The sequence below is a fragment of the Benincasa hispida genome, chromosome 9 (genome assembly GCF_009727055.1).
Source record: "Benincasa hispida cultivar B227 chromosome 9, ASM972705v1, whole genome shotgun sequence".
NCBI classification, from domain to species: Eukaryota; Viridiplantae; Streptophyta; class Magnoliopsida; order Cucurbitales; family Cucurbitaceae; genus Benincasa; species Benincasa hispida.
This window is the reverse complement of record NC_052357.1, coordinates 21142061-21153978: the sequence shown is the minus strand read 5'-3', so window position 1 is coordinate 21153978 and position 11918 is coordinate 21142061.

Here is an 11918-nt window from a genome sequence, read left to right as displayed (position 1 = left end):
TACGCTCAAAATTAACTTACTATATATATAATTTTTATAAAATAATTTTTTTCAAAAATAATTAATTAATTTATGAAGTAGAGTAGTTAAATTCAAATATTATAATTAAAATTTTAATATAATTTTCTAGAGTATTTGATTTTATTTTCATATATTAATTAATTCTAATTAATTATTATTTTTTAAAGATGATTAAATAAATTAATTTTCATAATATATAAAATAAAAGAATAAATTTATGTATTGAAAGAGAAGAGAGAGTGGAAGTCAAGAATACCCACATTTTCGAATGGTATCATTTATAGATATAAAAGATGCATGGAAATAATTTAGTGCATTTGTATGTAAATGTAAGTAGGATAGGGTTGGATATAAACTTAAATGCACCTTTTAGTTAAATCCAACTCAATGTATTGATCCTAATCCGGAATAAGTTGCATCGCCACATGATGATCAAGATATGGTGACTAACGAGATTTTAGAACAGAAACGGACAATGAATTTGAAGAGTTGGATTTTGATGGTTGTGAACATGAGTTACCATAGTAGGGATGGTTGTTGTTGTTGTTGTTGTTGTTGTTGTTGTTGTTGTTGTTGTTGTTGTTGTTCTTCTTCTTCTTCTTCTTCTTCTTCTTCTTCTTCTTCTTCTTCTTCTTCTTCTTCTTCTTCTTCTTCTTCTTCTTCTTCTTCTTCTTCTTTACCATAGTAGGGATGGTTGTTGTTGTTGTTCTTCTTCTTCTTGTTCTTCTTGTTCTTCTTCTTCTTCTTCTTCTTCTTCTTCTTCTTCTTCTTCTTCTTCTTCTTCTTCTTCTTCTTCTTCTTCTTCTTCTTCTTATTATTATTATTATTATTATTATTATTATTATTATATCTACGTACTTTTTACAAAGTTATTTTCTAATTTTCATTTCAATATTTTCGTACTTTAATACCTTTCTAAATTGTTTTAACATTTAAGACTTTCTACCTTAAGCCATAAATGTTGTAGTACTTAAATGGAAAGCTTGATTATGATATTGTAATATTTAAATTTTAACTTTTAGAATTATAGGATTAAATTATATTTTTACACATATAATAGTATTCTTTTTATAATGAATTTTTATACTATTTTCTTTGAATGAAAAATTTAATGGAAATAACTCATTTAATATATATAATTTTATTTGGTTGAGAATAAACAAAATTGTTAAAAATGAATATATTAAAAAAAAACAAACGGGAAAATTTTTCCCATGGGGAACCCGATTCCCACGGATTCCCCATGGGAAATTAGACATCTCTACTAGATGGCATTCGAGAACACGACTCAATTGTAGCCCTTGTGGATGTTGGCAATATCCAATTGTATAAGGAGATGATTTGCCAAAACAAAGAAATGCTACAACACACGGTCAAATGTTTTGTTATTAAATGTCACGCACCATTTGAGGTTGTGGAATCGACACCGACGATTTGGGCAATTTAGTGTAAGAAGTGGGATGAAAGTTGCAAATGGAGACTTCGTACAACAAAGAAAAAGTGCATAACTTGTTCGAGATCACTAAGTATGTTGAGCAACATACATGTTTTTATTCAGAAAGTCAAAGTCATGTGCAGTTAGATTCATCAATAATTGCACTAGAGTTTTGTGATGCTATTAGAGAAAAATCATCCATCAGCATGACACAACTGCAATCCTGTTGGGGGTTATGCCCTAAATCTCGTAGGGTTCTATAATTTGTAAACATTGTTGAACAAACTTATTATGTATTTAATAAAATATTTGATATTTTATTCATTGTCTATAAAATATATGATATTTTAGTTTCATTAACCACAAACCAATAAACTAACATCCAAGGTTATCTTTGTAACTTAAACATGTATGTAGAGACATACGAGTGGATCATGTTTAAGTGATAACCTAAATGGTCTGTAGTAGATGGATAAGGATGGATACCTTATCCTGGTGACACTACGTGTATGGCCCGTTTTGTAGGTGTTACAAATGTTGTAAAGTGCTACAAATGATCTAATCTTGATCATTCATGTATAAACATGCGAGCGGGGATATTCTATATAAAGAAGTTTGTATAAGATTGGACCACGAAATTTTTAGTCTCATTATATAACGTTGTTCATAATAAAGACTTACATTTAACTAGGATGACAATAGGTAACATGATCTGAATCCTAAGTGAGTTGTGAACTCCTGCCTATGAGGGCGGTCCTTTGATTTGTATGGATGAGAGTGATCAAATCACCGAATCAACAAGCCTACCATTTTGGGTACTCGTCTGATTGGGGAGTTGGGAATACAGCTTCACAAGATGGAATTCACTCCTTCCCTGAAGCAAGGGTAAGTAGATAAATTGCTCCCTTAAGGGCTGATTTCGGGTCTTGAACAATGTGGCGCTAAACTCTCTCCTGGCCCGAAAGGGGTTTAGTCATAGTTAGACTATGATCTATTGTTTATTAGAGGGATTAGTGGTACTTAAGGAGTTAGATGTAACTACAGGGGCAAAACGGTAATTTTGGTTCAACTGTACTTACGAGCAATTTGTGAAGGGACATCGTACTATTGATTGGTTATATCCAATGGACATAGAAATATATCTGTAGTGCGAAGAGTGCAGTTGTGGGTCTTTAGTAGAGTGTCCGACTATTAATGGATGGTGAATAATGTAATTAAAGAGTTTAATTAATTATTCATGTACCGTTGGAGCTTCAAGCTACAGGTCTATGAGGTCCCCTTGGTAGCTCAATAAGATTTATTTAAGAATCAATTTTTGGATTAATGTGAATTGTTTAAATTAATAGAGGTATTTAATTATATATGATATGTTGGGATTGTTGTCCTAATTCTCCTGGTAGTCTCGTAGTTTGTAAACACTTTATAAATATATTGTTATTAATAAAATAAGTGTTATTTTATAAGTATTTACTCAATCCAATAAACTAAGATCTGAGGTTATTTTATGTAACTTAAGCATGTATGTAAAGACATACAAGTGGATCATGCTTTAAGAAATAATCTAAATGGTTTGTAGTATAAGGATAAAGGAGGGATATCTTATCCTAGTGACACTACGGATACGGCCCATTTTGTAGATGTTACACGTATTGTAAAGTGCTACAAATGGTCTAATACTGACCATTCATGTGGAAACATGCGAGCGGAGTATCCTATACAAAGAATTTGTATAAGATCGGACCATGAAATGATTAGTCTTTTTATATAACGCCATACATAATTGAGACTTACATTTCACTAGGATGATCATAAGTGACATGATCTTAATCTTGAATGACTTGGGAACTTCTGCTCATGAGGGCGGTCCTTTGATTTGTACAGGTGAGAGTGGTTAAAATGCCAACTCAACAAGCCTACCATTTTGGGGATTCATCTGATTGGGGAGCTGGGAACTCAGTTACACAAGACGAAATTCACTTCTTCCCAAAGTAAGAGCTAGTAAATAAATTGCTCCTTTAAGGAATGATTCCGGATCTTGAACATAGTGGCCACACCCTCTCTTGAGAAGAGAAGACTCAGTCATAGTTTGTGCATTAGAGGAATCAGTGGTACTTAAGGAGTTAGATGTAACTACAGGGGCGAGACGATAAATTGGCCAAGTTGTACTTACGAGCAATTTGTGAAGGGTCATCGCACTGTTGATTGGTTATATCCAATGGACATATAAATATATCTATAGTGCGAAGAATGCAATTGTCAGTCTTTAGTGGAGTGACCAACAGTTAACGGATGGTGGATCTCGTGATTAAAGATTTTAGTCAGTTATTCACGTACCATTGGAGCTTCAAGCTATAGGTTCATAAGGTCCCCTTGGTAGTTCAATAGGTTCAAGTTGAGAATCAGATTTTGGATTAATTTGAAGTGTTCAAATTAACAAGAGGAAATTTGATTATATGTGATATAACTAAATTTATTCAATTATATGTGATATAATTGATTTTATGTATTAGATACATTAATGGGAGGAATTAATATAAATATGATTTATATTAAATACCATAAAATAGAAAAAAAAACTATAGTTTATATGTTTCATATGATGAAATATTAAAACTATAAGTTATAAATATAATATGATAAGTCGGTTATTGTATTTATTTATAATATATTAATTATATGATAATTAATCAATCTTTTTCTTTAATAACCGAATTGAGTGGGAAGTTATTGGTAGTTTTATGGTAACTTTGAGATTAAAAAAAAAATGTTTTCCAAGTTGAAGTTGATTCATTGTATCATTTTCATAAAAGAAAAGACTATCGAGTAAAATAGTTTTGCTAAACGATAGCATCTCACAGCCTAAACGATTAAATATCGAGTTTACTATACGATAATTACTCGTTACTACTGATGAAAATCAGACATGAGGATTTCCATGAGCAGCGGAATGATCGTTTCAAATTTCATTCGAAATTAAACATACAAAAATACATTTAAGAAACGAAAACTAACAGGTCATGCACAATACAAAATTACAACATGCTTTACAATAAGATCAAGGGATAAAGTATCATACCTTTGAAGACTCATTCTTCAAAACTCCCTCGATCACGAACGCTAGTTCAGACTCTAAGCTAGCAACACATGAACGCTCAAACACAACTACCGCAACACAACACGATCAACAGCAACCACCACACGAACACTGCGAACACACAACGAATGGCTTCCAAAACCTCAAACTCAGTCGAGTTGAGTGAGGACACCACCACAATGGCTACCTTGGTATTCTCAGTGTGAAAATCTAGAAGTGTGGGCTCTGTGTGGACTTAGTTAAAGGAAGAGACCGGAGGACTAACAATCGTGTAGACGATTGAGCAAGTGGGAGATGAGAAGGGTCTATCATATAGACATGAATGCTCAATCATTTAGAAGATGGCAGGCTATCATATAGCAAATGCCCCTCGATCATTTTTCTACGATCAACTGAGTGAACTATCGTATAGTAACACTCCATGATCGTTTAGTCTCTCTTTCAACTATCGTTTGGAGGATCTAATTCACTTGATAGCAATCCGTGAGTTTCTTTCCGAGAATAGAAACTCTTGGAAATCTACTAAATTTAGGAAAACATTTTTCGTTTTTACATTTTTCCTTTTTATCTCACGGTTACCATAAAACCACCAATAACCTCCCACTGAATTGGTTACTAGATAAAAAAAGATAATTATCCAATAACTAATATTATTATATATGATAACCAACTTACCATATTATATTTATAATCTATAGTTTTAATATTTCATCCCATGAAACATATAATTGGGACATCCGTACGTGAATAACTGACTAAACTCTTTAGTCACAGGATCCACATCCGTTAAATGTCAGGCACTCCATTAAAGATCGACAGCTACACTCTCCTTACTACCGATATATTTTGTGTCCATATCAACCAATCAACAGTGTGATAACCCTTCACAAGTCGCTCGTAAGTATAGCTAGGCCAATAAGTATTATGCCTCTGTAATTACATCTAACTCTTTAAGTACCATTGATCCTTCTAATGAACATAAGTCGTAGTTCTAATATGACTGAGTCCCCTCTTTCAAAGAGAAGTTGTGGCCACTATGTTCAAGACTTGGAATCAGTCCTTAAGGGAGCAATCTATCTACTTACCCTTACTTCGGGGAATGAGTGAATTCCATCTTGTGTAGCTGAGTTCCCAACTCCCAGATTAGAAAGATCCCCAAAAAGGTAGGCATGTTAAATTGGCAATCTAGCCACTCTCACCCATACTAATCAAAGGACCACCCTCAAAGGCAAGAATTCCCAAAACGCTCAGGATTGAAGTCATGTCACCTATGGTCGTTAAGGTGAGATGTAAGTCTCAAGTATCAACGGCGTTATATAAAGAGACTAGTCATCTCATGGTCCGATCTTATACAAACTCTTTATTTAGGACACCCCCGCTCATATGTCTCTACATGAATGGTCAGGATCTATCATCTGTAGTAGTTCACAACACTTGCAAACCTCTACAAAGTGGGCAGTATCCATAGTGTCACTAGGATCAGGTATCCCTCCTTAATCCTTATACTGCAGACCTTTTTAGGTTATCACTTAAGGCATGATCCACTTGTATATCTCATATACATGCTTAAGTTTACATACAATAAACATGGAGCTTTGTTTATTGGATATGAGTAAATGCCAAATAAAATAACTTTTATTTTATTCATAACAATGTGTACAGTTTACAAACTACGAGACTCCGGGAGAATTAGGACATCAATCTCAACAACTACACGATCGAATAGCACGCCTATACGATAGGCTTCTTCTTACTAAACGATCGAGTATCTAGTCTATATGATAGACTCCATACATCTCCTACTTACATGATCGCCTACCTTCTTCATTTCTCTATCCAAAGTTACATATAGCCTACAACTCCTGGATTCTCACACCGAGAATACAAAGGTAACTCTTGTGGTGGTATTCTTGTTCTGTTCGAGGGTTGAGGATCGAGTTGCACTCGATAGTGATCGAGGATTCTTCAGTTTGTGTTGTTCGTTGTTCTGATCGTAACGTTCAAGCTCGTGTTGTCTTGAATGAGTTGCTAAACGATCGAGGGATACTTGAAGAAAGAGTTCTTTAAATGTTTGCATACTCTATCCCTTGTTCAAGTAAAAAAGCATGCTTATAATTTATAGTTTATACATAATTTGTTCTTTTAGACTGTATTTGTTTATGTTCTTTCTCAATGAAATTTGGAACAATCCGCTTCCGCTCACGGATCTCTATTTAGAGTTCCTTCATGATATAATTAAGTTATTTTAATTATATGTGATATACTTGTCACAATGTATTTGATACATTATAGCTTAATTGGAGGAAATAAATATATTTTCTATGAATTAGATTCATAGTTGTTAAATTTAATATAAATATGTTTTATATTAAATGTCATATATAAAGAGAAAAGAAACTATAGCTTATATTGTATGTGATACAATATTAAAACTATAGGTTATATGTTATATTTTATATAACATATGATTATACATACATACATACATATATATATATATATATATATATATGATAAGTTAGTTATCATATTTATATTTATATTATTATTATTATTTTAATAATAAGGAAGGGAGTTACAACTCCCTTCCCATTCTTTTCTTTTCACCCACGTAAGTGGGTGGTAGTTATTTTTGGCAAGGAGAATAAAAGAAAAATGTTTTTTTCTTCTTCTTCAAAGTTTAGTTGGACGATTGAAAAAGAAAAATACAGAAGTGTTCTGTGTGTTTTGTCTTGAGTTTTTTTAGAGTTCTCAATTTTCCTCCTCTACATTAAGTTTTCCCTCTTAACCCAAATAGTCAGAGTCACCACTTCTGGGTTGTCACCCTGAGAATACCAAGGTAACTTTTGTGGTAGTGTTCAGTTTTGTTTGAGGTTAATCTTGAAGAAGGTCTTCAAGGAGTTCATGATTTGTTCGACGGAAAACGTGAAGAAAATGTCTTCAAAGGTCCTTTCTTGAAACCTTTTAATTCTTAAGCATGTTGTAATTTAGTATTAAATGTGTATCTTGTTTAATTGTTTACTGTAAATTTTGTATTCAATGAAAATGGAATTTGGTCGATCCACTTCCGCTCAAGATTCTCTCCCATTAGAGTTCCTTCAAGTCCGACATAAAATCAAAATTTGGATATCATGTTCCTTACCATAAGATGTGGAAGGGCAAAAGAAAAGTGTTGGTAAAGTGTTCGGTGACTGAGATAAGTAATACAAATTGTTACCCAAGTGGCTGTATACAATTAAGCAGACCAATCTCTGAACACGTGTAGAGTTGAAAGTGAAGAAACGCCTACTAAAAGCCATGTTATCTTAACTTCTGTATTTTGGGTATTTGGTCCTTGTATAGAAGCTTTTAATAAATTTCGGTCGGTAATTCAAATAGATGGTACCCACTTGTATGGAAAATATAGAGAAAAGTTACTGATTGCTACATCAGTTGATTTGAACGAGCATCTTCTTACACTTGCATTCACCGTTGCAGATGAGAAGTCTGCAGACTCATGGGGATGGTTTCTGAAACACTTGAGAGAAATTGTAACACACAAAGAGATGTGTTTAATTTCAGATTGACATGTTGGTATCATCACAGCAGTGAACAATCCAGCAAATGGTTGGACGGGAACAAAATGTCACCATCGTTTATGCTTACAACATATCGTCAGCAACTTCAATAAAAAAAATTACAAATTTAACACATTAAAAAAATTATGTTTATCGTGTCGGGTGTCAATTTCAAATTCGAAAGTTTAACAAAGCCATTGAGGACATCAAAGAAATAAATCGGAGCTGTCTGAGTTTTTTCAACAACATTGGTATAGAGCAATGAGCTCAAGCACATGATGGAGGGTTCAGATATGGATGGTTGACGACAAATCTATCAGAGTGCATAAATGGAATCCTCAAAGGAGCTCGAATGTTGTCGATAAATGCTCTTTCTCAAATAACATTCTTTAAGTGTGTTAATTATTTCAAAAAAAGAAGAGAATAAATAAGAGCTGCTTTGGAGCGTCAAGATAAATGCATCCGGTAATATTAATTTTATATATGTTATTAACAATTTGTTTCAAGCCTATTTATAATACTAAGTAGTTGGTCGTTAATTCAAATAGATGGTACCCACTTGTATGGAAAATATAGAGAAAAGTTACTGATTGCTACATCAGTTGATTCGAACGGGCATCTTCTTCCACTTGCATTCACCGTTGCAGATGAGGAGTCTGCAGACTCATGGGGATGGTTCCTGAAATACTTGAGAGAAATTGTAACACACGAAAAAATGTGTTTAATTTTAGATTGACATGTTGGTATCATCGCAGCAGTGAACAATCCAGCAAATGGTTGGACGGGACCAAAATGACACCATCGTTTATGCTTACGACATATCGTCAGCAACTTTAATAAAAAAAAAATACAAAGTTAACACATTAAAAAATTATGTTTATCGTATCGGGTGTTAATTTCAAATTCGAAAGTTTAACAAAGCCATTGAGGACATCAAAGGAATAAATTGGAGCTGTCTGAGTTTTTTTAACAACATTGGTATAGAGCAATGGACTCAAGCACATGATGGAGGGTTCAGATATGGGTGGATGACGATAAATCGATCAGAGTGTATAAATGGCATCCTCAAAGGAGCTCGAATGTTGTCGATAAATGCTCTTACTCAAATAACATTCTTTAAGTGTGTAATTATTTCAAAAAAAAAAAGAAGAGAAGAAATAAGAGCTGCTTTGGAGCGTCAAGATAAATGCATCCGGTAATATTAATTATATATATATATGTTATTAAAAATTTGTTTCAAGCCTATTTATAATAATAAGTGGAGTAAAAATTCAGGTACGCACACGAAAAAAATTAATAAATGGGCTGCAAGATTTAGTAAATATGAAGTACAGTCATACGATCGATATGAAGGTATGTTTCATGTGAAGACCGGACGTCACAACCTCAATGATAAATGAGAAAATGTTCAAATATTCAGGCTAAACGGGTCCTAGCAGTCTTGTTCATGTAACAGTGGCAAGTGTTTGGCATTCCATGCTCGCATTTTATGGCAGTTTGCTCACATTTTAACATAAACTACGAAGATTTTGTTGAGGAATACTATAAATTGTCAATGTATGCTGCATGTTACTCTCTTCAATTTCAACCTGTATCGCATGAAGATTACTGGATCACACACTCTAATATGCCCGTCTTACATGCTGACCCATCGTTGTTGAGAAAACCTGATAGACCAAAGAGTTCACGTTACCATAACGAGATGGATTGGACAGAACCAAGTGCTCAACTACGATGTGGGTTTTGTAATCAGTTAGGTGATAATCAAAGGAAGTGTCCTTCATTACTAAGACAGGCTCCAGACAGTTAGGGATTTTTATTATTAATACTTTTTATCTGGTAAAACTATTTCAATTATGTAGATGATACTTTTATTGTATATTTAATTTTTTTTTATTATAATTTATAAAGTTATACATTATTTTTTCAATTAAGTTGTACATTATTTAATGAAGAAATAAATAATTTTTTTCTTTTAGATCATGACTTTAAATCCATGGCCTATTGATCTCAATTTTTTGTATGGCAAGATCGTACCATTGGCGAAATATCTTGTAAACGTCGAGAGGCAGTTGTTTAGTGCACTATCCCACTCCACCCTCGAATACTACTGCTACTTCATACATCTGGATTTTATGGAGTTTCCATATTGGGATTCATTCAGTTAGATTGGCATCTCATCACAGCATTGGTCGAGGTGGAGACCTGAGACGGATACATTTCAAATGTCCATTAGAGAGTGCAATATCACTCTACAAGACTTAGAAGTATTGTCCGGATTACCTGTTGACGTTGAGCCAGTCTCTGGAGTGATGTATGATGGTTGGTTACAAATTTTCCAACTATATCTCAGTGTGACCCCACCTGGTGATAAAATTAAAGGATCGAAGTTAAGTTTGATATGGTTAAGGACATAATTCCATGAGCTCGTCGATGATGCAGGCGAGGAAACTGTCATGAGAAATGCGTAAGCATATATGGGTGGAAGTCTGTTTTCTGACAAATCAAGTCATTTTGTTTACTTGATGTTCCTGCCACTGTTAGTTAACCTCTATGATGCGAGACGGTATTCTTGTGGTGGAGCATGTTTGGCATGGTTGTATAGATAACTGTGCAAAGCAACAAAACCTGAAGTTCGCGAGATAGCTAGGCCTCTGATACTTTTGCAACTATGGGCTTGGAAACAATTTTCAACAATGGCTCCACAGCTACAACATGTAAATGGCGCTCAGTTTACTGGACAAGCCTACGGTTCTTGGTACATTATTTTAATTCAATTTAATTTTTATATGAATTATCTAATTAATTCAGAATCTAAATTATCAATTTAAAATTTTAGGTGGAGAGACAAATTTTGTGTCACTAAGATAGCCACACATGTAGCCAGCTAGTATAGATACATGTTTGATCTGTTTCAATCTGATCAAATACATTAATACTGAACCAAATTGATCTTTTTATACAGATTTTTATTGAATTTGTCTTTAATATTTTTCAATATAATATTTTGTGTTTCAGATTATTTGGGAGTCTTACAAACTTGTTAAGCACACTTTGCCTAATTTCTGTAAAAATGGTCAAAACATATAACGGATGATAAGTCCTCTCATATGTTTTCACATTGGTGAGTGGTATCTTCTTGAAAGGGAAATGATACAATTCGGTTTTCAGAAGGATGTCTCATCGCCTTGGAATATTGAACCCCTACTGCATGACATTGACTTAAGAATTGGAGATTGGTACGAAAAAGTTGTACATTTGGTAGTGTGATGGCACTATTGTGCAAGGTTTATTGCAATGTGGGATTTCTATTGGGCTGTTTGACAAGGACGTCACTCAAAACTACATCAACTGGTATAATAATATCACAAGGTACTATATTACTCGTTTGGGAGCAGTTGTGGATCATCTGGTAAATAAATTAATATTATCTAATTTTTTTAATTTAAATTTATTTTAAATATTGTCTAATTATTTTATAATTCACAGATATCGAACAACAGTAGACTCTGTGATGTTGCGAATGATCTGAACCAGGTTCTTGCTATATGTAGTGACAACTAGAACTATATGGAAGAGATACATTATATGTATGATATACCTATTGTTCCTCCACCGATTCCTAGACGTAGATGACCTATTCGAGAAAAAGAAGATGAGTTCGATGAGGTTGCTCACAATGTGGAAGAATTGTCCCCTATGATGCGACGCAAAGCCAAACTGATTCTGTTAGTCTGATGATGATGATGCCAGTATTTGGTTCAGGATATTATGACTCAGACGCTGGTCCATCGTCTTCATACGTGCATGA